The sequence below is a fragment of the Notechis scutatus genome, chromosome 3 (assembly GCF_049901735.1).
Source record: "Notechis scutatus isolate UNSWTSFEM ecotype Mainland chromosome 3, rNotScu1.2, whole genome shotgun sequence".
Taxonomy (NCBI): Eukaryota; Metazoa; Chordata; class Lepidosauria; order Squamata; family Elapidae; genus Notechis; species Notechis scutatus.
In genome coordinates this window covers 29,226,549-29,254,140 of record NC_142011.1, presented here as the reverse complement: position 1 = coordinate 29,254,140, position 27,592 = coordinate 29,226,549, and the positions used below count along the sequence as shown (strand labels likewise).

General features: G+C 36.2%; 1 long non-coding RNA gene across 2 annotated transcripts; it reads left to right on the top strand.

Annotated features, from left to right (window-relative positions):
* Positions 1 to 15: 15 nt before the first annotated feature.
* On the top strand, positions 16 to 25,314 carry LOC148131130 (uncharacterized). 2 transcript variants are annotated; one of them, XR_015748466.1, is made up of 3 exons: positions 16 to 158; positions 23,986 to 24,097; positions 25,229 to 25,314. It is a non-coding gene; the product is annotated as an uncharacterized LOC148131130 (long non-coding RNA). The 2 variants fall into 2 exon arrangements; XR_015748465.1 differs by lacking the exon at positions 25,229 to 25,314 and adding an exon at positions 24,859 to 24,994.
* Positions 25,315 to 27,592: the final 2,278 nt, after the last annotated feature.

The window sequence follows — 27,592 nt, the reverse complement described above, 5'->3', positions numbered from 1 at the left end:
GCGCATCCTCCCCCCACACACACACGGCCCACCCTCTCCCGCCGGGTGCATGAGTCGCCCAGCCCCCTTTCCAACAACAGCCTGGCAATCTCTTCCGCCGCAGCTTCGGGCGATTCACTCGGAAGACATCCCACCACCCAGGGGCACTGAACTCTCGGGTAAGCTAGAAGCCTTTCCAGGGGTCGGAGGAGGCGGGGAGGAGGAGGAGACGAAGGGGAGGGCTCGGCGAGGGGACCCCTGAGCCGCGGAAGAGGGAGTAGAGTCTGAGAAACCGGGCGGGGGGGGGGCAAAAAGGGTGGAGAGAAACGCGGCTGGAACTATAAGAGCTGCCTTTCACGATTTGGCATCTCCCAGATGGCTGCATGGCAGCTTCCATCACCAAGGTTAGGCCATTATGGAACTTGGAGTCGAATAAATCCAGAGGATTCTAAGCTGTCTCACCTTTACGGGGTGAGGGTTATGGGGAAGAGTCTGGTCGCCCCTTTTGAAGTTCACCTTTCCACGAGCTGCAGCCCACTTCCTCGGATGAGTGAAATGGCTTCGCTGATGTGGGATTTAGGTACAACGAGATGAAAGGGAGAAGTCGGGGTGGTTGTGTAGATGACTTCCTTGAAAGGCAGAATACAAACACCTACCGTTATAGATATCGATTGAAGTGTATTTTAAATCAAAAGTGTTTGTACCTTTCACATTGTGTTTCCAAACTTTGCTACATTTCTATTGCGAACATAACTCATATGTTATTATTTCCACCATGGAGAGTGTAATCAGAGGGAGGGAGGGAGGGAGGGAGGGAGGGAGGGAGGAAGGAAGGAAGGAAGGAAGGAAGGAAGGAAGGAAGGAAGGAAGGAAGGAAGGAAGGAAAGAAAAGTATTTTGTTTGCTAGCAGTTGCTTGGTTTGCCATTATCATCTCCTTAGCAAGTTGGAGAACAGATGAGCTTTTTAGAAAAGGGTAGAGTAAATAAGCAGGCCACATCACTCATTCTCCTGCTAACCAATAATTATTCTGACAATGTTGCATGCCAATATTGCTCAAAGGTTATTAGGTCTCTTGAGTTTTCTCTCTGATAAGAAAACAATTTCAGAATGGAACTAGTGTGAGGCAAACAAAAATCCATTTGCAAACCCTTTGGATTCCCTAATGCTTGGTGCCTTGATGTACGGAACCAAGCACCCTTGGGAGACTTAAATATCTAGCGGCATTTAGGGAGTGGAGGGAATAAAAAAGAAGATGCCAACTTTTCCTGTTCTATTATGCAGCACTTAATGGTTAGTTATATTTCATAAATGAACTCTATGTCTTTATTCTTGAAGGAAAAGAAAAATCACATGACCCATTGTTTTTTAGTTTAAAATATAAATCCCACCCAAATCCTCCCAGCAAGCCAATCATATTTCAAAGGACAGAGTGATAAACTGTCTTACCAAGACCTCCAAGGGGTTAATGGCTTTGCCCTTATCTCCTCGAAGCAGACTGGGCTCTGCAGATCGGGAATTAATAACTCTACAAAATAAAACCGCAGAAGGCTTGAACCTCCTTGGCACAGGATGGACTGGGGGATGGTAGCAAGGAAGATTATGAATCAAGAAAATGTTTGATGTCATTAGTCCTGGCAAATGTCATTGTTTCCTTTTATGCATTTTCAGGCAAAATGTACTTGTTTATGGTAAGGGAATATGAGAGCTTATTTTTTAATTCAACATTACATGAATGGGAAGGAATCAATGATACTGTTATTTTCTTCTTTCTAATAACAGTTCAATTATATACATCACTTCCACGGTACACACAAATGCACAACTAGAATTTAGAAGCCACTCAGCTGCAAATGATTCTGAGTGGCTCACAATTTAAAAAGAAAAACAGGATGTGTACTTCCTGAAGGGGGGAAAAACATATACCTCAAGCAAAAAAAAAAAAAAAAGGAGCATACAGGGGCTCACACTCACTCTGCCTCCAAGGAGTAGAAGAACAAGCAGGAATTTGAAAACTTTTGGAACACTGTGAGGATTGGTGTCCTATGAATCTCTTCTGATTTTCAGGACAAGCCTTAAAACCTGGCCTTGCCAACTGGTATGGGGCCCTGAAGGAGTCACACTAAAGTTCAGTGCAGCAACAATGAACAATCACCACTGCTAACTTCTACCCCATGATTTTGTAGATTTCTCTTAACCTTCTATCATTTTAATCTGTTTTTATATTTATAATTTTTATTATCTACTGTATGTGTAGACACACATACAGTAACATTGTAGGCCACCTAGAGTTGCCTCAAACTGGGAGATTGAGACCATATAAATGTAATAAATGAATAAAATAAATAAAATATGTGTGGGGAAACTATTCCAGAGGGCAGGTATCTGAGATATAAATCTAGCAGTCATTTGGATTGGCCAGGAGTGTCCATTGAGTGGGGGAGGGAGGAGAAAGTTGCAGTGATGATGCAATGCACATAAAAATAGGTTTTACTTTTTGCTTTTAGTTTGCACTGTTTTATATTCTATATTATGTTTTGTTTATTTGACTCTATTTCATTGTTATGAATCATCCAGAGTTGTGTCTCTTAAGATGTATGGCCATGTAAGGCTTTAAAATAAAATAAATATGATGCACATTTAATATAGGCACACCCTTACAGATGCCATCTTGACTTTTGTTACAATAACCTGAAAAGACCCTGGAACTCATTCTGCCCATTGCTTTTGAAGTACTCTATCCATATCCCACAAGAAAATTCAGTCCAGAGAAGAAGAAAAGAAAAACATACATCTATGTAATAACATATTAATGTATATTATTTTATTCAGCCATGCTATCTAAATGGACAGGGTGTGACAGCTCAGTGGTTAAAGTGGCTGAGTTTGTCAGCTGGAAAGCTGATAGCCCAGTTTTGAGACCTGAGTGCTGAGCTCCCATTACTTAGCCCCAACTCCTGTCCCCCTAGCAGTTTGAGAACATGCAAATACAAGTAGATAAATAGGTACAACTTTGGTGGAGAAGTAACAGCATTCTGTGCACCTTGGCATATAATCATGTTGGCCATAGGACCATGGAAAGACAGCTTTGGACAATGTTGGCTCACTTGGCTAAGAAATGGAGATGAGCACCATTCTTAGAGTCAGACACTACGAGACAGGGGAAACCTTTACTTTTACTATCTAAATGAGCAATTCTGTAGGAAGTCTCCATAAAATGTAGGTCTCTTGGCTAAGATCAACCAGGATAAATACTTATAATACTTCATGGGTGGTATTGGGTACCTATGTTCTCTCAATTATTGAAGAACTATAGCTTCCATTATCCCTCACCCATTGTCAGGTTATACAAGTTTGTTGGGTGCTATCATTCAGCAACACTTTTTCTAATCTGAAAGCTATTCTTAATCTTCATTGCCTTTTGGAGACAGAAGGTCCATTCCCTTGGCACTGCAGTGGTAGATTCTGCTTTTCCATATCAATTCCACATATATTATTTAAATTATTAACTTTATTATTTACATTTACTATTTTTCTTTCCTATACAGCAAGCTAATCGCCTACCTTGAGGTTGTTAAATCAATGAACAAAAGGTCCATAAACCCGATGAATAATTTTAAAAATGTCTTTAGGAAAAGTATAATTCATTTTTATAAATTTCAATTATAATGTAAGCTGCTGAGAGTTAGCATTTAGAGTACAAATGAATTTGCTCCTATGAAATTATATTTTCTCCAAAGTTGCCAAAAACTTTAAAAGCTTTCAGTATGCTCATATTTTGTTGAACAGTATTTCTTTTATAACCACAAACTCTTATTTTGACATCACTGGTTGACTAATACATAACCTTAAAATAAGTTGCTTTAAATATTGTTATACAAAATAGCAGAAAATAAATGTAAAAAAACCAAGTATAAATGTACTGTATAGAGATGGGAAAGACATTCTGATTGTCAAAGTTTACTAAGCAACAGCTACAGAATATTATGTATAAAGCATCAATAATACCCTACCAAAAATAATGCACCACTGTATTGTTCCTTCAGGCTAAACATTTTTGTGTGCAGAGAAGCAATTTGAAAAGTGATGGGTTTTCTATGTAGCTGCAATGACTAGGTCAAAAGGCAAATGCTCAGAACTCTGAAAACCATATGTTACCAGCCCACAGGGAGTGTCTCCCAGAGTCACCTCACAATATTTTCCACATCTATTATAAGTACTTTGATACCAAATCATACATTGTATAATCTGACTGTTTTTCAGTATATTATACAGTCAATGGAAAAGTGGTTTCTAATGTCCATCTACACAAGCTTAGTGCAACCCAGGGACACAAAGCATGTTAGGTTGGATAAACATCATTATTGGCCACATTGGAATTGAGATCTGCAAGTGAGGATAATATTGCAGTCATTAATCAGTAATTAAATATGGGTAAATCTCATCTTGCTCTTTTTTCAGATAGTATCAAAGTTCAGAGTCATTTTCAACTTTTTCGTCTTTTTGCCTAAGCTGCTGGGTGTCAAATGATGTGGTCCATCACAGATCCTTCCAACTTCTTGATCTTAAGTCATGCCCTAATGAATTCCTTTCCTCCAACATTACTATAGACATGGCAGACACTTCATGGGAAGTGTTTTTCATCTTTCTGAGACCTACAAAGTTTAATGGATGGCTCTGATCTATGAACATTATCCCACCCTTGGTTACAACCAGCTATTTTTAACTCACCATGCCATTTAATAGCTAACTAGCCTACCACTACTTTGAGATTCAATACAAAAAGAATAGCTAAAAAATGGCTAGTCCTGCTTCTTGAACATTATAGAACATAGAATCATTCTAGTCCAACCCTCTGCTCAAGGCAGGAGTTATACCATCATGGTCGAATGGTTGTCCAGTCTGTTTTAAAGAATAGACTGGACAACCATTTGACCAGGATGGAGCACCCACAACTCTGAGAGGCAAGCTATTCCATTGATTAATTGTTCTCTTTGTCAGGAAATTTCTCCTTAGTTCCAGTTTGGATTTCTCTTTAACATGTTTCCACCCATTACTTCTTATTCTGCCCTCTGGTGCTTTGGGGAATAAGTCAATCCCCTCTTCTCTGTCAGCCCTTCAAGTACTGGAAGACAGCCATCATGTTACCCCTAATCCTTCTCTTCAATAGGCTGGACATATCTAGCTTCTGCAACCGTTGATTATATGATTAAAACTCCAGATCCTTTGTTGTTCTTCACTGCACATTTTCTAGGGTTTCAGCATCTCTTTTGCATAGTGGTGACCAGAACTGGGCACAGTATTCCAAGTATGGCCTCACTAGTGCAAAATAAAGTGGCATTATAACGTCTCATAATCTAAATGCCACCCTTCTGTTAATTAGTGTGTTTATCTTGTCTGAGTAATGTTTTTACAAAGCTCTTCTTGTGGGAGGTTGGATTGTTACTTTGCTATTGGAGCACTTGGTTACTGTGGGTAGTTTTTCGATAGAATTGCATTTCTAATTTGCTATTGTTTCCTTGTCTGGATATCTGGGGCAGATAGTGATTTGTTATTTTCTTCCCTTGTAAATGTCATTCCTTTGATGATGTTGCTTGTTTCATGTGTCTTCTCCAATTGTTCCTTTTCTGTTATATGAAAGTGTCCTCTATATATCTGAGCCATACTTTTGGTTGTACTTTATGCCTAAGAGTATTTAGTTTCTAGATGCTGCATTACAGTCTCTTCTATGAGATCCAAGACTGGTGATCCCATAGATGGTTCTCTGATTTGTTGACATATTTGTCCATTAAGCTGAAAAATAAAGAGTGAGGCAGAGGTTTATGAGGTCATGATTCCAAATATTTCAATCTTAGTATATTTGGATGAGTAAAGCATATTATATAGTACTGCTCCCATGGATTCTTTGGTAGTTCTGGATCTAATGACCTATAGAATGCGGTGATATTGAATTAAACCATAATTTCATCTTCTGCTATTTACAGGACTTTGGTTTTCTGGAGGCACTGTAGGTTGATAGAATATTTTTTTACTCCTCAGTGAAATGTTCAAGTTTTTGTTTTTGTAAGTTCTTTAGTTATATTAGGTTATTAACAATTTTCTTGATCAGACTAGCCTAATGCATTGACAATGTTTGTCCAGATTTATTTATTTTTTTGCCTCAACTACACTAAACTTACTTTTGCACATGGCTTATTTATATCTAAAACCATGGTTAACATGTAATAGTAGTCTTACTTAAATTCAATATACATACACCTAGGTTTCCCTATAAAGCATATTCTGAATAAATATTGGACTGAGGTTAAAAACTGATGCACTACATATAATGAACATATAAAGAATCTATCAAGTTTTACAAGCAGTTTTATAAATAAACTTTTGCTGAGATGGGAACATCCAGTTCATAAAATTAGCATGGACTTATTTGTAAAAAAAATGTGCAAAGAGTTTGATGTAACTTCTTCACTGTTACATTCTTTATTGCCAACAATATATTTCTAATACTTTCGGAAATATGCACTTTCATATGTTGCATTATAACCTTTTGCAAATTAAATGTCAATATTTTTCCCTTTTGGATTCTTTTCTTCATCCCTCGGTTCTAATCCTATATTGAAGCAAACTCAGTTATTGGAGACATGTAATCATACTATTAGCAAAGACATAAGAGATATACCCAGTATTGTTTTTGAATAGGGACAAATATTTCGTTCAAGGTTAAATTCCTATTGTCCAATTCAAATGTTACTTACAGATGAACTAATTGTTTGCTTCAGATATTGATTTAAGAATCAATGAGTTACTAAAGAGTCAACATCTTATATAAGTACTGTGACCTTAAGCAAATGATATAACACATTTCTTCCTTCCTTTTAAAAATACTTGAAAAGACATGTATTTTAATTTTTTAAAACCCCAAGTAATATTTTCATATGCATTTTTGTCAATTTGACATAAAACAAAGGGATAGCTTATATTTAAACATAAATGCTCTTTACTATGCTAATGTAACTGAAATATTGAGACCTCCATCCCAAACTAATATATTGACTTGTTTAAATTTTTACTAAGACAAAAATAAATGCATGCTGTAAAAGTAATTCATGGTAGGACTTAATGAGTAACAGAATGGTAGAAAAAGAAAAGAAAAAGTATGTTAGTATGGAAATACAACATGGGATTATAGGTGAAAGTAGGTCTTCAAAGGGCTGGATTTGTTAAGGGCCAGAAGAAGTCCCTTCAAGCTAAGTAGGTAAGCTTTTGAGATGTTTAGGAACAGGATGTGTCTGCATTGGAGCCACATTATAAAGAACTTGTAGAGTGAATGTCCTGAAATTCCATAGTAAGACTAAAAGAGAACAAAGCTTATTATGATAGTATTCTATTTAATGTAATTTTGTGATCAGTGGCTCTTTCTTCCCACTCAGCTAGTGCACAAAATGAACTCATGCAATCAGATTTTCTGTCCACTCACCTTCTATTGTGTACCCTCTTGTTTTTTCTCCCCCCAGTGCTCATCTTTCACTTTGTCATTCAATTCCCTACTGGCCAAATGCAGTCTGTTTCTCTCCCTTTTTCCATTACACACTCGACTGAGCTGAAGATGAAAAGGCCTCTGAATTCCACCAAAGATGGTAATTAATTGACTTTCTGCACTCGTTGCTATGCGGCAAAGATGGAAGCCGCAGCAGCTACAATTCATTTTCAATTCTGGAAAATTAGCCATGAATGGCATCATTATGAAGATGATCATCTGCTGGATGGATGCCTAGATGATCATTTGCCCGGTAATGTTGGCATCTCATGATCTTGGAAAAGCCATGAAAAAGATATTGTAAACTTCACATATGGATATTCCCATCAAATAGATGCCAGGAGAGTTAAATTTTGTTGGTTGCATACTTACATTTTTCCTGTTTGATTGTTGTTAAAGCTATCAGCTGGATATTCATGTCCATGCCTACACACAAACACATTCCTATTCCCAAATTCAAATTGCAATCTGTTGACAGGAGACAATCTTTTATGTGAACATTTTCCCATTAGTAAATACAAATCACTGATCCAAAGTTATCTCTGAAGCCATCTGTATATCGGTATATTTGGAATCACTGCACAGTGACAATGTCTCAGCTCTTATGACGAACTCATTAAAATTATAGCATCTTGGAGAAAGTTAATTTGAGAGAGTAAAATAGTGGATGGAAAAAGAGAAAGGAATCTTTCTACAAAACATACTTGTTATGTTTGTTCTTTGAGATGATAGAGATTGCTACATTTGAGGTCACTGGGGTTGAAAGCTGCATTTGTTTGTCACATTCATATTCTGATTTTCTCCCATGAAAAGAAAGTAATTAAAGGTGACTTACATAGTATATTGCAGCAATTCAGGGAGCCTTACATAAAATTCCAAGAAGCGTTGCTCAGTTAGTATCCAATTCCACTTGATTCCATCAAAATTACTCAAAATTACTTCCATCAAAACTCACTTGGTACTTAGGAAAATCACGATGCTGACTCGGTTTATAGTACATATGCACAGCTGATCTATACACATTTAAGCTTGATTTGTCCAAGTTGGTTACATGAAATTATTATTATAATCTTGTCTTGCAGAGATGCCCAAGGCTCAACCATACAAGAATATAGTGAGAAAAGCAATGTGTCAGGACAGTGATAAAACTCATGAATTTTTTGGATGATCTGGTCCTAAACCTGAGCTTCTGGAGCCAACAATCATTATGATCTTATCAGGCAAATTATCTTTGTAGAATAAGGATAACCCTAACCCAGACCAGATGAATGCCTGTGGGCCAGGTCTATTAGCAAGCAACTAAGATGACATAGTCCTGGAAATATGGATTCTTGTGGAGCAGAAGCCTTCTGATAGGCTTCCAAATTATATTATGTATACCCTACAACAATAGAGCTCCTGTAAACCTTTATTATCTGTTTTCTGATCTAGTTTACCTTGAAGAACTCAAAGTCCTATGGCCTTAGACAAATAAAATTATAATATAGACTGGAAATCCATGTTTAAATTCATAATTAGTCTTAACATTCACTTTTCTGGTCATTTTCCTCCAGATGATAAAGCTAAGATAACTGATACCTATTCCATTGAGTATTGTCAATTCTGTCCCATAGCAACTTCCCAAGATCTTACAACAGAAAATTGATCCTTTAATAGGAGATACTATGGATTGAGGCTAGGATATTTTGCATGCCAATCATATCGAATTTAGGTAAGAAGGTTTGTCTATACAAATTTGTTTCATGGCAATTCAAGGTTGAGCCTTCACTGTAGTCACCCCATTTTTTAATGGGGTCAGTTTTTACTTCCAGCAACTAGCTAAGCAAGCCCCTGAAGCTTGTTTGGCAAAGTTTTTGGAAGTGGTTAGTTTTCTTCCTGGAGCTGAAAGAGAAAGAATGGCTCAGGGTTGCAATATGAATTAATTAAAACACACCCCACTACTGAATATAAGCATGTTTATCACAGCTATGTAGGCAAATTTCCAGTCTCTTGAAGATACATTTAACATTGGCATGAAAACTGCAGTGATAATGACAATAATGCAAAATGGGCAAAATGATGTTAATGTCAACTCTCAAATCATCCCTGACCTGCTCTCTTGCATTTTCTGTTTCTTCCTAAGCTTTTAAGGGGATTGAATTTATATGTGGAAAGTGTTCTAGTGTTTATGATATTTGATTCTGAGCTCAGAACATCCCTTAACTAGGATTGCATTGTCCCATTGAGGGAATTAATGTATCTTAGGGTAAATAGCTTTTGAGAGTGTGAGGGACAGACTGCACTTTGCACACATTGAGGGGTACATGTGAAAAATGAGAAAGAACATGCCTATTTTAAGAAGACCCTGGGGTTAAATTGGTGTCTTGAGCATTTGAAAGATTTAAGATCTTTGTTAGTCCCAAAAATATCATCAAATTCAAAAGCCCTATTTTCCTATGTCTTTACTGAAATTTAGGGGCCATAGTTTTCTGTGCCAGCTCAGCTGCTTGCTACAACATTAAATCAGACAGCTATAAATCATGCACAGTCAGAGATAAGCAAGCTTAGATTGTTTCATGGTGCATAGAAAATAAACAGCCTTTGGAAAAATTTCTCTACAATACCTTGAGGATAGAGTATGCTGTGATAAAACAAACAAATGTGCCTACGAATCCAGATGAGAAGCAAGAGAAAAGATGAGGCAAGATCTAGGCCACAAAGCAGTGTACATGCAAATCAGAACTGAGTTTTGAAGAATTGTTCTCATCATTTTCAGAGGTAGGGCAATAAATAAGCTCAACTGAATTTCATCCAGGACGCATCTGAAACAGATTACAGGGGAGCTGCAGAATCCACTTTCTGATTAGCACTTCCATGCCTTTTAATAACTACTCCGATTAGCAACTTCAGCCCTTTGCTTCATAATCTTCATTAAGCACCTTGACCCAGGACAAAGGGACTGAATTTTGAGAAACTCATGAGTAGGTGAGAGTAGGGGTCCTGGGAACTTGGACTGCTACTATTTGAAGCTTCTGGCTCTACTTCTTCTCATTTGAGGACATGTCCTCTAGCAGACTGTAAACACAGAAGGGATACAGGCAGGTTGGATGTAACACAAACCTCTATTTTTGCATTTCTGTCCATCAGTTTGGATTGTCCAGCCCATCTCTTTATTATGCCCCTATACAAACATGATTGCCTATGACAATAATTATCAACTTGGAGAGAGATGGACCCACTCTGGACTACATACATTGATTAATATATTCCATATTCACCAGATGTTTGGTGTTTTACTAACTTATTTACTTAATGTAACTGTCCATATGTGACTCTGGATAGCTCATATTAACAAGCAATAATAGTTACAAATAAACAACAAAATGAAAATAATTAAAGACCAAATTTAAAAAGTTAAAACTTGATTTTCAGGAAAATACAGTCAATATAATCACTAACAATACAGCCAGTTAATAGGCCCCATGCCACCATTGGATCACCAAGCACAATGACAAAGCATGTATTTGAGTTGAGACCAGTCTAACCTCAGAATTAGACTGAAGTTCCTAAGGACAAGTGCCATAGCAAAGAAGGCTATCCTTATGGTTCTCATCAGATGACATAGATTGATAGATGGGACCTGTAACATGCTTCTCTTGCCAATCTTGATGGGATGGAGTGATGTAACTAGGGAGAAGCAGTCCCTCAAATAACCTGGCCCCATACCATATAGGGTTTCATAGGTCATTACTAGCACTTTGAATTGAACATGAAAGCAAACTGGCAACCAGTACAGCTTAGAGAGCAAACATAAATGTATGCCAATTGAAGAGCACATATAACTGCCTATGCCAGTGCACTTTGCACCTGCAGTAGTTCCTGAATGCTCTTCAAGGGCACCACCATATACAGCACATTACAGTAATCTATTTTGGAGATGACCTCCCAATCCATTTAATGGTGGAACCTTGACCTAGTGACAAGACTGACACATGAAAATCTAAAAGCTAAGTGTGCATGCAGCCACCCTGCACATATTGTATATCTCAAGGCAGGTGCTGATTATTTCATTGGCTCAATAGACTTGACAAAAATGTTGGCATCCCAGTAAGGGAAAAGGTTGCTTTTGTTTGGACAGATGTCACTCTAAAAGTCCATGAATTTTATTTAGTCATATTAATTATGATAATGCTATTCGCAGAATTCATTATAGTCTCTCAACACAATCTGTTGTCTCTCTTCAGCCCTTTCTCACCTTCTTTTTTTAAAAAAATAATTTCTCACCTCCCTAAAGTGCGAAGCTGCAAACCACCTAATAGCACTGTTTGCCAAAGAAGGTCAACAGCAGAATAAATATTTGCTCCTCCTGTGTCTGTTTCAGAACTTCATAAGAACCAACATTTTCTTGTTTTCTTTTATTTGAATCTGTAACCTCACACCGGAGTAGAGGTGGGGGGAGAAGAAGAGGATAATCTTGTTATTTTTGGACAATTTCCTTCTTTGTCTAATTGCACAGTGCTGTTGAAACATTGCTATTTATACAGGAATATGCTTATAGATGTGATAACTTGCTTGAACTGGTATCCAGAGCTACTTTCCAAAGTTCATCATTGATTAATGTCCCTCAGTGTTTCCATGCTTCTGCATGGAATCAATGTATAGTTTGTTTTTTTTTAAAAAAAAAGCCTTGCTAAAAATGTAATCATGTACATAATTCTTTCTATTTAAAATGAAAGAGGGGTAATCAATAAATCTGTAAATGCAACCCAGTTTTTCCCAGATGTCTTGGACTTCATCTCAAGCCATCACCATTTGCCTTCTGAAATTGAAAAGCAAATGATTTTCCAAATTTAAAAAATAATAATCTGCAATTGCATTTTATTTCATCAATGACAGGTTGGCAATTTCACTGTTAGTTTTCCAGACAAATTTTTGCTGACAACTAATTTCATATTTTAGCTGATTTATTAATGAAAAATAACATTTTAATATAATTGATTCATAAATGTTAATAAATGTCTGCATATTATCAGAGTTCAGCTAAGTGACATTTTGAGATATTAGAGGATGAACGATACAATGCACACTTTAATAAACAAAAGCTATCATTCACTGTCAAGAAGGCAATCTTTATTGTTTCTTCCATTGTATATTCCCTATTACATTTATGTGATAGTTTCAAATGTTCCTTGATACCACAAACAAATGATTTTTCCCCTGTTTCATTATTTCTCACCTATTAACAAAAGGTTTAGATAATCATTTTTTCCAAATAATCAACCAAAGCCTGTATTTTTATTATATTTTATTCATATGTTCGAATTCTCCCAATTCTTCAAGTATCCTGCAAAATGTTTGCATATCTTGAAACTACATTGCCTTTTTCTTGTCTTTACGTGTTTGGAGTAATATATAAATGATATTTTAAGGAAGAAAGCTTTACAGCATCAACTATTGCCCTCTAACTTCTCTGTCCAGAAATGATTGACATGTGATACTCCCTCTAGATCTCAATGACACATTTTATGCTGATATTATATATGCTTTTCATTGTGATTAACTGCCAAATATACACAAGCAAAAGGACTGTGATAATGTAGATTGGGAGTCATGGGGGAATGAAAGCAATGGGAATTATTTCTTCACCATATCTCTTTGGTTCATGCAACTCAGGCCATCATTTCTGTTTATCCTGTTTTGGAAACTCCCAGAAGGAGCCAGTACTGTCAGCTTTGTCTCTGAGATAAGAGGCATCATCAAACGATCCTTTTGTGTGATTCCTTTTCCCATCAGCTGCACAGCAATAGTTCTGTATCTTACAACTACAAGATTGGAAAATAAATATGGCAGTGCAAATCAAGGTTCTGAACTCAGAAGTCATAGAATTATAGGGTTTCAAGGGAGTGTTTAGGTCAACACCTCCTGCTTAGTGCAGGAATCCAAATTAAAGCACCCAGACAGATGGCTGTTTAGCAAAGCAGCTGTCTATGGGAAAAAGGGGGGGATGAAGAGTGCACATGTGGTAAGCACAACTGAAAACTGAAAACATGTTCCTTTGTATGCATAATACATATACATATGCATATGCATATACATCAGTGGTGGTATTCGACTGGTTCTGCCCGGTTCTGGAGAGCTGGTAGTGGCGATGAGCAGTGGAGACCAAACCAGTTCTCTTCGCTGCTCTGTGGTTGGCCCACCCGCCCGTCCGGGCTCCCATACTCACTTTTATGGCCAGAATTCAAAGCGCAACTGCTTTGCACGGCACAGAATAGCGCCGCGCAGCAGCTGCTGCAGCAACCACCATCATGCAGGCTTGCAAGAGGCAAGGTAGAATGCCTCTGTGCCTGCACAAAGTGCATGCTTGGCATGCACGTGCACTCAAAGTGTGTGCATGCATGCAAAGCGCGCCCACCAAGCCACGCCCACCGAAATGGTGGCAATTTTATTTGAATACCACCACTGATATACATACAGAGAGAGAGAGAGAGACAGAGAGACAGAGAGACAGAGAGACTTATGCAACATACACATACATGCACATATGAAAGAGCAGGCTTTTGATCTACAGTTGCACCTACCATTTGGCCTTTCTTGGACCCTCTGCTGCAGACATACCCATTGTTTAGCAACCAAGGAAAGGGGGTCCATGAGTTTTCTTGTAACTGATTCCAAAGTCAAACTGCTCTTATGCTTCAAAGTTTATTTAATTAAAAATTGATTAAACATTGCTTTAAGTTTGATAAAACAATATAAGGGCTTGGTAGGATGAGACCAATGTTCAAATACTATCTTTCCAAAGTTGCCAACTAGAATCTAGAGGAACCCACAGTAAGGCACGAAACACAAGAACGTATTCTTATGTTCCCTAGGTATTTGAAATGGGAGTCAAGTTGACTCTGGCATTGAATATATAACCCATATGCATAATTACCTTTGATAGCTTTGAATATTCTAGAAGGAGATTTTCCTCAGAAATAATAAAAATTTTCTCAAAATTGGCATGATTAAATCCTAGAAAATTCATGCAGGAACAATGATGTTAAAGCTACACACCCAAGAAAATATTATTCCCTGTGGAAAAAATCTTCAGTGGGAATTAAGTCCCATTTAAGTCCTATTTTGGCCAATGACTTTCAGTTTTATAATTCTTTCAAAAACATTTATTTTGGAAATTATTATAAATCTTATTGTGATCTTCAATGAGTGTTTTCAAAGCACTTTAGTCCTACTGAAGGGCTTATTTCAGTTATATTCATCATTGCATTTTTTTCTCATCCTTTTCTAACATTTTATATCAGCATAATTTAAATGCCCAAATTTCTTGATGTTTTGATTCTTCAGCCCAATCCTTCTGGATTATTTTTCGACCTACAAATTCAGCCATTACATTAAGATGAAGGCAATAAACCTCCCTCACTAGGGGACAGCAAGAGGCAGCTTTTGATGTTCTTTGACCTTCAGCCAACACCATTTCCTGCCTATCTGACTAGCTAGTGAAGCAGAAAATGACTATTATACAACAAATTTAGGGGCAGGGTTTGAAAAACACATTAGGTCACAACAGAATCTGGATAATTAGCCTTTTTCAGTGTGATGTGGTTGCTCAAGGGATTTTTATATTTATGCAGAAGTGGAGATTATAGGATGCAACTACAAATGCAATTTAATTAAATGCTATCATACACACACACGCACACAAACACATTATAGGACTGTTAAAAAAAGTAAACTATACCTGAGATCATATAATTTTAGGCCTGAGTTGGTGTAGTTTTTTAAAAACCTGCATTAACAAGTGACATTTAGACAGGTAAAAGCAATTATTTATTTTATTCTATTTCTGTGCCTCCCAAGTTCAAAGTGATTTGGGAGGCCTCACAATAGTTTGGAAAAATACAATGGAGATAATAAACAAAGTGGAAAATTCAGACAACGAATACCAAGACATAGGCAACATATCAAACACATCTAGCAAGGGGTTCCATCCTCCCTACACCAAGGTCTGGGAGCCAGGTTTTTATGGTCTCTAATACCATCAGGGTGGGAGCTGTCCAGACCTCAGGGAGAGCCTATAATTGAATGACTGTATTAGGGTACAATTATTTTGGTACCTAATATAATGTTACACAAGATATTTTAATACTTTTCAAGATGATGATCACTCCTGTTTATTGTTACTGTGCATCAAATGTATATATTTTTTGGTACAGTTATGGATACTTTGAGAGCCAGTTTGGTGTAATGGTCAAGGGTTCTGTGAGGCCTAGGAAGGAGGCAATGGCAACCCATTTCTGAAAAACCTTGCCAAGAAAACTGCAGAGACTTGGCCAGGAAATCCGAGAATCAGATATGGTTGAACAGAAGAAGGAAAATGGATACCTAAATTTAATAAATTGATGCCTCTTTGTAAATGTGACAAATCATTTCTATATGTCAGAAAATCTGTGGTTCCATTCTTACATATGAACTGTGAACCTGATGAAATATTGGGTCTTCAACCATTCAAACTCTTATCTACTGGATGCTTATGCTAGCTGACAATCTTGGGCTTGCAGTACCAACACACTGCCAGAGGATACAAGTTAGGCTGATGCATGCAAAACACAGAGGCTGTATGAATATCTGACTTATACAATTTTGTATTGGGGAAAAACCACAATTTGAATGCTTCTCCTTCTCAAAAAATACTTCCCTCCAGGCTAATGAACTAGCTCATAAAATAGAAACATTTAACTGCATATTACCAATTCTATGAGGTAGTTTAATATACATTATCAATTTTAAAGTGGAATAGCCTTGGAAACACACACACATACACATTCAGAATCAGGAGTCTGATATTGGTATAGTCCAGAATATCCTCCACTCAGTCTACTATAACTTCATCTAACACATAATGAAAAGGAAGGAACAATATTATCTTCTTTATCTTCAGAAACACAAATAGATAGATAGATAGATAGATAGATAGATAGATAGATCTATAGATGATAGATAGATAGATAGATAGATAGATAGATAGATAGATAGATAGATAGATAGATAGATGATAGATATAATATACCCATATATTTTAGCATTGTAATCAAAGAACGGGAACTCACTTCAAGTATGTTCCAAGTCTTTGTACATTTAGTAACATTTTTTTCATTTTTAAGTTGTTTCCTAAAAGTACATTTAGAATGGTGACTTCCTTCTGCATTTGATGGTGAAATAAAGGTGGAAAATGTTATCACCTGTGAAAGAAATGTCACTTATTGAGGAAATACCACTCCCCCCCCCCTATTCCTCCCACCCTCCCAACTGTAAATAACTTCTCAATGTGCAGTCTAAAATTTCAAAAAAACTTGTAGCCCAATGACATTTACAGAGTCTGATAGAAAATTTGTTCTGTCTTCAGTTCAGCCCCTGGATTATATCGAATAATTCAAAGCAAACTGAACTCAAACATCTATTTGACTCTGTGCCAATTCATGGCAAAGGTGAGATTTAAATTAAGGGTTTCCTGATTCATAGTTCATTTGCTTAGCCACAAATAAAACAAGAAGGAAGGAAACTGCTTTCATATGCCAAAATGAACAACATGCAAGTGTTTTGATAGAAATACAATATAGTTTTTACTTACCAGTAATTAAGCTAGCATACTTAGAAAGTTTACAAGTTTAATGGCCTTCTACACCCTGAGGAAGAGGGCATGATGGCTCAATGGGTTAGGAAATGCTGAGCTTGTCATCTGAAAGCAGACAGTTTGAGTTCAAGACCCTAGCACTTTGTAGTGAGGTGAACTCTCATTCCTGCCCACCTAGCAGTTTGAAAGCATTCAAATGCAAGCAGATAATTAGGTACCACTTCAGTGGAAAGGTAATAGCATTCTGTGTGCCTTGGTATATAGTCATATTTTTGGACAAGGCTGGTTCCCTCAGATAATATGAGCACCACCCACTAGAGTCAGACTCAACTGACAGGAAAACCTTTACTTTTAGCTTTATAGACTGAGAAACACCCTCTAACTTTTCTTTTCCTTTCTCCTTTATTTCATCAAATAAATGAAAGATACAATGCCTAATTTAAAAGACATATATGGACACATTTTATTTTATCTTTCACTCATCTTTCCTTTTTTGCATTACAATATTTATCATGGTTCAGTACCATGGACATTTCACCAGTAACAATGCCCAGAAAGATAGACAATGTAGTTTCCAAAATTTATGCCACTTTTTGCACAGTACCACTTGTCAAAGGAATTTCTAAAATAAGTCTACTTCAAGTTGAGCATAGGTCTTCTTACTATATGCCTATGTATGTGTTATATCCTTAACATCTGTATGGAACTGTTTTGTCATTATCTTCTTTCAGTATCCTTTTAAAAATTACAATCAATCTACAAACCAGACATATTTTCCATCCACATATTGAACATGTTCAGCTGTAGGTATATTGTTGTGAACAGCCAATATGACCTAAGACCTAAATGCTGCCTCATAACTAGGCAAATACTTATTTATTATATCAGCAGTACGGGCTTATAAATGGTTTTCATCTCTGTGTTGAAGAAGTGATTGAAAGAAGCTTGTTTATCCTCAAAAACCTATGGGACACTTTGGGCTAAAAGTAATCTACATTAACTTTTCAAGGATACCTGAAAAAAGAGATTAGGGTTACCGATAGATCATCATGGAGAAAATCTAGCAATATCATCACAAGGAGTTCAAAATGATTTGAGGAAACATAATCAATCAGTGCCTCTAAACTCAGTGATGACTGGTTATGATGTTCAACAGTGGTGAGATTCAAATTTTTTTTACTACCGGTTCTATGGGCATGGCTTGGTGGGCCTGGAAGGGGAAGAATACTGTAAAATCTCCATTCAGAGGTGGTATTTGCTGGTTCTCTGAACTGCTCAAATTTTCTGCTACTGGTTCTCCAGAACTGGTCAGAACCTGCTGAATACCACCTCTGATGTTCAACAACATGCTGTCACACACATCCAGTTAAGCATGTTGTGAGAAAAAAGCTACTGAGTATCTTTATATGTTTTAAAGATACATTCCTTTAAAAGATGCTGTCATTACAGTCAGCTCTGATATGTAAAGATGCAGAACAAAAATTCTTCACATTGTGTTCTTTAGTGAAGCTACAGTGATAAAACCAATATAAGACATAATATCATGGTAACATTATTTTGGTATGCCTAATACTAATAGATTGGATATACAAATTGCTAGAAAGTATTACTGTCGATGCAAAGGGACCAATATGAATTCTAGTCATATTACATACAGATCTATCACATTGAAATTTCACTCTAATCTATTGCTTCCTTCTCTGACAATGCCAACAGAAGCTTCAAGATAACAGAAATGAAAGCATTTATGATGAGTTGGAAAAAAAATAGTAAAAGGGAACTGCCACAGCTTCTATAGATAGAATATTTATACTGATGTGATCAGAGATTAATGTAACTCAGTCTTGTAGAAACTGGGGAAAATGCTCAAACATTTCATCATCCAAATTCTGTGTTTCAATAATATTAATGAAAATGAAGAAATCACTATTTCTTTGGGGGAAAATTTGTATTTCAATTTCTATGGGACTCCTTTAGTCTTCCATATTTCTGCTTCATCTTCCTCTTTTTAAACATTTTTAACATGCATGTATGTTTTTGGTGTACAAATTCCAGTGTTTGATTCCAGGCAAGTTTTAAAGAGATAATTCGCTATAATGTCTGATATACTGTATACGGGGTGTGTGTGTGTGTGTGTGTGTGTGTGTGTGTACATGTGTGTGTGTGTGTGTGTGGGTACAGAATCTTGTTCAAAAGCTTGTTTTATCTATTAAATGAAGGTAAAACAATATATATAACAATATACATATTGCCCTCTTGCATCAAATATATGTAGGCAGAAAGGTTTTCATTCAGTATTTACATGAAAACATTTTACATATTAGATTTAAGTCCTTTCAAATAATCATCCAATGCAAATTACTGAATATTGTTTTAAGGAAACTGGGGAAAAACAAGAAATAGCAGCTGTATGTATTTAGTTTGGCTAGATGTGTTTATTTCTATCAAGTCTGTTTCTATATAGCCCACTTCTATCAATATTTCTTAAGCTTTCTGTTACATGTTAGAAGAATAACTGCAGCAGCTAACCACAACTAACCTGTGAAAAATATATCAAATTGAAAAGGAAGCAGAATCTTATCTAAAGTTCCTTGAAAGACTCAATCCATCCAATATTTAAATAATACAAATGCTAGAGGTTATTGTGTGAGACATTTAAGCATACATTCTCTTTGTGCTGTTTTTGACCTTTAAACCCTGCATGGCTTAACCATGCCAGCAGACTATATTCTCCACCTGTTAAGATGTCCCTGGAGAATCAGCCAATAATTTCCACTTTAGAAGACTAAGCAGGATATAATCCCACAAACGTACTATAATTTTTAGTTTTTACTATAATGTTACTCTATATTGGGTTTGATTGTCATTAGCTGGGTTGGGTTGTGCCAGATGGGTAAGTAAATGTTCCCCCCAAGTGATTTCTGCATATATCAGTGTCACATGAAGCTAAGTCATTGTTGTGATAGGGATGAATTACTTTTGATATAACTAGGGCATGTCCTTTATTCATATAGATGCTCTAGCCACAAATTGAAAGGCTGGGGTTAGTGAGAACCAAGCATGCTTAATAGCCATGGAATACTGACTGACCGATGGATTGGAGGATGAAATGGCATATTGAGGACGATGACATAGTCGACTGTGTGGGATATTGAATAGGAACATTTTATGTACTTTATGCAAATGTTTATACAGTGGTAGGAGTGAAAACAAAATTACATCTCAAAAGTTGCATCAGAAAATAGCATCACATTCTTCAATATTTACTAAACTTGCTTATATCTCAATTGGAAAGTAATATACACAAACAAAGCCAAGTAGCTTTTAAAAACTAAAAATACAAGATCCTGGAATGAAATGTGTACTTTATATACTTTAGCTATTAATATACTTTTCTTCTTATTGAATCAAAGAAAAGGTTGAGTACAGCGTTTATATACAGCATTCAGTAATATGGTCCTTCAGGGACACTTGACCATGATTGCATCATTTTCAGTGTCAACCTTGATAACAAACTGATTGGGGTTTTTTTTCCCAGTTACTCTGAGAAGTCCCTGGATACCCTACACTGTTAATTCAAACTGATGGGCTCACCATATTAGTCCACATGGCTTCCACTGTAGCACATTAGCCCCAGAAATTAACATTCTAATTGCCTTTTAACTATTTATTAATGTGAAAAAAGGAACACGGCAAAAAAGCACCAATGAAAAAAAAATCCCAGACTCTCATCGCCGGTCCATATCAACATTTCATTCTCTTTAGCAAGGCAATTTAACAGCCAGTTGCAAGACAAACATTGTCTTAATGCTGGGGGATGCTCAGAATTTTGTTTTTTCAAACACCTACAATATCTGTTCAAGAGACCAGACAGTTCTTTTTAGTGGGGGAAATTTAGTATTCCTCCAATCCCCAAACAGAGCTTCATTTTTAGCAGAGTTTGAACCTGAATTTTCTGGCAAACATTTAAGTTGCCACAATAAGAAATCTTAATGACTAGTACATTAGAAGTAAAAGATAATAAAAGTTCAAACAAAATAATCTGATTGCATATCATTAGAAATCACCTCTTTTCTTTACCTATCACCTTGAAATATAGAGATAAGTTAATAAATTCCACATTAGATAAATGAAATGCATTATTTAATCCACTGAATATATCCAATTTTAACAGTAGAATGCCATGGATTGAGCAACTGGACTGGGGTAAAAGACTTGTGGGTATGGCATTTTCAGTTTGTCATGTGCTAAAACAGTTACCTCCCTTTCAAAAGTGTTATGAAAGCAAAGAAAATGGCTATTACTGGCCTTGGACTTCAGGGTATTTTGTAAAGTATACATGCATAAAACAATTGACATTCGGTACACAGTGAGGTTTATTGCAAACAAATGACCAATATAAATGATTCAATAAAGAATTGTAATTTGTTCATATAAAATCATGATGGCTTTGAAGAACGACTTAGTTTGGACCCATAAAAGGAAGATTAATTGAGACAGGAAATCTCATTTATCAAAATAAATGTATGCTGCAACTCCTTGCTATTCATATTTCCAAATTAGATTTCCTGAAATATTCCAGCTGTTTGTTTTCATACTGACAAAATGCAATCAAAATTATTCTCCTACTTCAGATCCTTCTACTCTTTATGTGAGTCTTTTTCAACATGATCTCCAGGTATATTTGGATTACTGTACAAACTCACAAAATTTACAATCAATATTCATATTACATAGGAGTTTGGGATAGGATGCCCGACAGATCTTAAAATCATAAAATTAGAAAAATCTGACTCTAGTCTTCATCACTTTATAGTGCATGTGATTATTATATTTAATTAAACTTTGCCCTGCCTTCCTGGTTTACCATGCATAGCTAGCTTTCTACATATATTCAAATATATGTTAGTACTTTGCAATTTGATGTGGTAAGGTACAGAATTCAGTCATTTCTTTATAATAGCTTAATACAGTAAGCATAATCTGCAGGCTTGAATGTTACCTAACATGCAACTCAGTGCAATGAATCTATAGAGATTCTTAATCACCCAGGTCAGGGTTGTCCCAAAGGTGCTTTTTTCAAAAGGCAACTGTGGACTTTCTTGTTTTTTCTTTTGAAGACATTTCACTTCTCAACCAAGAAGCTTCTTCTGCTCTGATAGGATGGTGGGGAATGGTATAATGGAATACCAGCTGTCTTCAAGGAATATAAATATTTCCATTTCCCATTATTCTATCAGAGTTGAAGAAGCTTCTTGGATGGGAAGTGAAACATCTTCAAAAGTAAAAACAAGAAAGTCCAGTTGCCTCCTAAAAAAAAACACCTTTGGGACAGCTCAATGCAATGAATCTCTTCACTTGATAGCTTCCTACATAGATGCTCAAATAATAAACCTCTAAAATGAGTTGCACACACACATATGTGCGGTTGCTGAAGGACACTGATCTTCCTCAGTTATCTTCATCCAAGAAAATATGGAAGTGACTACAGAGATAAAAATCTTCTGGGCATCAAGCAATAACATTCCTTATTTTAGGCATTTAATATCTGATTTTGATTTTAAATGTAAACTTTCCAGTGGGAGAGTGGTTTTTAGCCGCTTTTATCATAATTTCCTTTGCTATTAACTGATGTATGCTATTGTTTTAGTCAAATCTTTGGTAGTTTTGACCAACTTTGCAATAAAAGTTGCAAAAATGTGGTAGATAGATAGACTACTCTGTTCTTCGGTTGAAAAATAATTATTATTCAGACTCTAGGTCCAGGAGCTAGATTTTACAGGTACTGGTGGAATGCTTGTTATTCTATAAGTTTTGTTTGCTTTATATTTGCTCCTCTGTACCAGTTACAGAAAGTTTTCCAACATTCAACCATGAAAAAGAATCTTTAATGATCATCAATATTCATTCATAACTTCACAGTTTTCAGTAATAGAACAAATATGTGTCAGTAGCCATGTAAAAAAATACAGTTTGTAGAGATACAGTTTTAATTCCTTTTCAGTAGAATATTATTCTGTTCACTATTTCGGATTCACCTTCATGAGGGTGAAAGTCATTGTTAGCTTAACGACTTTTTTAAAAGTATAATTAAAAAATAATTGTGGAAATCAATATCTATGAAAGCTAAGTTGACCTTCAGAATTCTAAAAACATTTAGGTAAATATATTCCTTTTATGTCTTAAGATAACATGTCCAAAAATAAAAAATATGTTAAAGTTTTTGTTGTTTGTTTAAATTTGCCCCAAGTTTCTAATTTCTAATCTTTTAGAAGTCGAGATCTACCTATGAATCACCCACAGTCTTACATTGTTGAATATACTGATAAATCATAAATATTTGGACATTTTTTTTCAAGGATTGCTTTACAAAAGGTGAATGGACTTTCTTTTTTTTCTTAGAAAATGTTTCAAGTTTTGTTGGAACTGGAAATTGAACTTGTTCAATTTGGAAAACGTTTCATGTTCAAGTTCAGTTTGAACTGAAGAAGTTTCCTGGATGAGAAGCAAAATGCTTTCAAGGAAAAAACTAAGAAAATATAAGCCTGAATGTCCCCCCAATTATTGCATGTCAAAAATGGGGATTACTGAATCTTAAATTCTGGATTTTAATCCCTATTACTGAATACAAGAAGAATGGGGATGTCACAAGATTATGGCTGAATATGCACTGTCTAAGACTTAACAAAAGGAAGTCAAACACTTGTTCAAATTCTGTTTGCTGAAATGCACCAATCACTTTGCTGGGTATCAGATATTCCCCCAGGCCTCTTTATTCTTCCCTTTATCACTGTACATTCTATTTGATGAATAGACAAGTGTTTTGTAGTCATAAATTTTTCATTTTATTTTTTTAAACAGACCTGCTGTCATTTGAAATGCTCCCTGGTGAGAGAGGTGATTGTTAACTCCACTGTGCAAAAAAAAAAAAGAAGCTAAAACGCAGGCGGGAGAACTGGATTTTAGCTGGAAGGTAATTATACACAATAATTTTACAGTGCCAGTTGGAAGAAAGGATGGCTTTTTGAAAGCCCATGCTGCCATTCTGCACAAAGAGGTAGTAAGGGGGGAGGGGGGTCATAGTAAATTGCCTCAGTTACAACATGCTTTCTCCCAAGATATTACTTGGCATGCTGCTTGTTGGCCTTTCCAAATATGAGGGCGATGCCTATTTTATTTTTCATTGGCATATGTCAATCAGACAGCAGTGTATTAAATTGGCCAAACTGAAGTACAGACATATAACACCCCAAGCAGGCAGGCTGGCAGACCCAGGAAATCTAAGTGGCAATCATAAGACTCCCCCAATTATTCCACAACTGGGACTGGACCAATACAAGAGAGATGCTGTTTAATTTCCACGAAACGTATATCACAAAACAATTCTCAGATATCTAGCAATTCCAAAACTTCAAAATATATCATGCACAATTACTTACAGGAATTGGATTAACTAGGTAAAACAGTCCCAAAATAGAGTATAGGTCTATATCAGATTTCAGATTATTTAGATTAATAAACTAATACATTCAAATTTTTTCAATCAGATATTAACCTTCATTTTAAAGCATCTTGAGAGTAATTAAATGCTTTAATTAATTAAAGTAACTGCCATATCTGAAGTTTACTGTCTGGCTATGTCTCAGGAGACAGTAGAATTCCTTTTCTATCATAGTCTGGACAGACCAGCCTCCATAATTGTTCAACATCTCATACATTTTCTTTCTCAAACAGAAAAGAGCTGCTGCTACAAGGTCACCCAATCAATACCACAAAGTCACTTGGAATTCCTCCAATGTTTGTCCCTACAGGCTGAACATCCTTTTGCTACCACTCTTTCCCAAATGCATGGCATCTAAGTAGCGACAAGCCTAGCAGCAATCCCATGTTTGTATGGATGAACAGAATTAGAATATACACAATGGTGTAAAAGAAGGTTTACAGATTGCCACATTCTAAAGTATATCAGATTTGATTATTAGCTTAGTTGGAGTTAATTACAAAGAAATGAGAACAACTAACATTTGGATGCATGGAAAAGATGACATGATGGTGGACGCAAAGTCTTCCCTTTCTAATATCCTTCTTACTGTACGTTTTGCAGTCATCTTGCTGAGTCAAGGAATAGCAAGACTTCATTGTGAATACAGTTTCTACTCCAGCAACTGGCTGCAAATTCGCAACCAGCAGAAGGTTAGGCCTGATGGGAGTATTGGAGGGATTCACTGTGCAAATACTTACTCTGAAACACTGAGTTCACTTAAGAGCCTGCTATTTGTTTATTGTCCCTGATTCCCTTCACTAATTAAATTAATAGTTTATCTGGGATGTGCATTATATGTCAGTAATATCTACAAGATCACAAGTTGGAGTGGAGGGGAATATTAAGTAAATTTATTGAAACTATTAGCAATATCATTGACTGGAAAATCAGAAACTGATTAAATTAAACCTTAAGAACAATACAGTAAAGCTGAAGAATTAAGAGTTGTGTTACTGTTCATGGCTGTGAATCTAAACTGATTTTTTAAAAAAAGTACAGTGTTAAATAATGTAAAATGTCTATCAACCACATAGCAGTAATTGCAGATACATCTATGTATACCAATGTGAAAAAACAAGCTTTTGTTATTTAATCAACTAGAATCCAGAAACATGAAAAGCAGTGTGTTAAGAACTGAGATTCAGCACAACATTAAAAACTATGTATATACCATGAGTAATTTAGAAAATCATCTTCATAAACACCATTTTTGGGTATCAATTGACTGTGAATGCCATGGGAAATGATCATGAGTTTATCCTCAATGTAAGCATAGTGTTCACTGGAACTAATACAATGGTAAGCAAAAGAATAAAAACCATTAAGAAAGGGATGAAGCACAAATTTGCTTTGACATAATAGGCTTATATCTTTCAGTGATGTGCACAATGCTACTAACAGGGAAATTATAGTAGTCGAAGGTATAAAGGTAAAAATTTTCCCTGTCCAGTTGTGTTCGACTCTAGGAGGCAATGCTCAACTCTGTTTTTTAGTCAAGGGAGCCAGCATTGTCCAAAGATGCTTCCATGGTCATGCGACTATATGCCGAGGCGCATGCTGTTACTTTCCCACTAAAGTGGTACTTATGTATTTACTCACATTGCATGTTTTTTAATTGCAAAGGAGTTGGGGCAGGCAATGGGAGTCCATCCCGTCTTATGGTGCTCGGGTCTCAAACCCGGGTTGTCAGCTTTGCAGTTGACAAGCTCAGTGTATTTAACACTGAGTGGTTAAACCACAGTTAAACACAGTTGTTAAAGCAGATTTTGCTTGGTCTCCATCTAGTAGAGTTACAGCTACGTTCTTTATAAAACAACCCTGTGACACAAACAAAACCATTGTTAACCTTTCTCAAAGAGCCTCCAGATACTGAGCTGATTAACAACCAACAATGACCTTTCTGGGCCACAAGAAGATAAGCCATAATCAGTGCTTCTGTTGGCTGCTGATACAGCAATTCCCCAAACAGGGCATTTGGCATCTGGGGGGATGGAACAGGCAAGATTTCCAATGCTCCTTTTTTTTTTTTAAAGGAGGGGCAGCTGGGGACAGAGCTACATTTAAAGCAGAACAGATAGAGATCTTCCTGACCCTTCATTAGTTCTACATTCAAACCAGTTCCTTTTTGAGACCGTGCTCAAATTATAGCTTTAACCTGTGTGACAACCCTCTTAATGATAATGTATCTTGGCTGAAAAACTTGTCTGATTTACACACTAAAATAGTATGTCAGGATTTTTAACCATAGTTTACCAAGTAAACTAGCATAACACAAAATCCCATGCTTCAAAAAGCAAAGTTCTTTCTGTCTTACAATGTGAGTTGCTTCCTGTTTATACAGTAACAATGTCCCTAAAATGAAGTAGATAGAAAATGCATGAAAAATATCTGAAGTTTATTAGTACCTAATAAAAGCTAATCTGCTTTTCTGCCATTCCCTTTCCCTCACATATTATCCCTAATCACAAGCATAATGGAGGTTCCATTTGAGCCCCCAGCTGCATCTCCTTTGCCATTATTCACAAAGCTGTAATTTTCCCTGTAATAAACAATTTTCCCTTGCTCTTTTCAGCATTGATCTTGCTTGGACGGTGTAAATCTTTGTTAAAAAATAATGTTGCACATTAATAATTGGAACTCCAGAGCCAATAATGAAAATGAAAAGGGAAGCTCAGGACTGGTAATTAAAATAAAAACCTGAGCTCTTAACCAAAACATTAAACTACCTAAGAACAGAATCATGGAATTGCCAGATTTCTTTGTTCTCTTTCAGAAGCAGTCTTTGAGACATGATTATATTCATTTGCAGCTGTATGTTGACGTTTTATTTTCCTTCACAAAGCAAGATTTGAAATTGTCTACTGTTCGTCCCATCACTAACCTGCTTTAGCAGAGCAATATGTATTGTTCAGTAGTACAGTATCC